Source organism: Etheostoma spectabile, chromosome 17 (genome assembly GCF_008692095.1).
Source record: "Etheostoma spectabile isolate EspeVRDwgs_2016 chromosome 17, UIUC_Espe_1.0, whole genome shotgun sequence".
Lineage (NCBI taxonomy): Eukaryota > Metazoa > Chordata > Actinopteri > Perciformes > Percidae > Etheostoma > Etheostoma spectabile.
Genome location: NC_045749.1, coordinates 12672780 through 12673047, shown reverse-complemented (window position 1 = coordinate 12673047; position 268 = coordinate 12672780). Strand labels below are relative to the sequence as shown.

General features: G+C 43.3%; 1 protein-coding gene and 1 long non-coding RNA gene across 4 annotated transcripts in view; one reads left to right on the top strand and one right to left on the bottom strand.

The window, feature by feature from the left end:
- Window positions 1–268, top strand: part of zgc:171482 (zinc finger protein) — a 63644-nt gene that overhangs the window by 17394 nt on the left and 45982 nt on the right. The window lies entirely within an intron of this gene.
- The window catches only part of LOC116705365 (uncharacterized), a 21924-nt gene that overhangs the window by 12578 nt on the left and 9078 nt on the right, over window positions 1–268 (bottom strand). The gene's annotated exons all lie outside the window — the stretch shown is intronic.

Here is a 268-nt window from a genome sequence, read left to right as displayed (position 1 = left end):
TGGAGAGCTCTACAATAATGAGTGTCTGCAGGCAACAGCAAAGCATAGTGGAGGTTTGTTGCAAGTATGGGACTGCATTTCTGCAAATGGAGTTGGGGATTTGGTCAAGGTTAATGGGGTTCCCAATGCTGAGAAATACAGGCAGTAATCTATCCATCATGCATTATCATCAGTGAGGCGTTTTGATTGGCCCCAAATTTATTCTGCAGCAGGACAACAACCCCAAACATACAGCCAAGGTCATTAAGAACTATCTTCAGTGTAAAGA